The sequence below is a fragment of the Nanorana parkeri genome, unplaced genomic scaffold (assembly GCF_000935625.1).
Source record: "Nanorana parkeri isolate BGI_ZX_2015 unplaced genomic scaffold, ASM93562v1 scaffold1233, whole genome shotgun sequence".
NCBI classification, from domain to species: Eukaryota; Metazoa; Chordata; class Amphibia; order Anura; family Dicroglossidae; genus Nanorana; species Nanorana parkeri.
In genome coordinates, this window is record NW_017307501.1 from 312,909 (window position 1) to 313,199 (window position 291).

Below are 291 nucleotides of genomic sequence, written 5' to 3' on the forward strand. Positions count from 1 at the left end.
TTCCCCTCTCTTCCAACAACACTTCACCCCTCAATCACAGAAAATACCACCACCTCACCCTCGCTCCCCCATCCACAAATCACCCCACCACCACTACCTCCCCATCCTCAATTGCAGTCCATCTCTCAACCTCACCACCCCAAATTACAGTGCATTTCTCCGCCACTATCTCACACCAACCTCATCCCCTTACACCCAACTTACTCCACTTATCATTACACCTCCCACCCATCTGTCCCTCCAAATCACATGCTCATCCACTCTTCTTCTCATCCACCTTATCACCCTCCA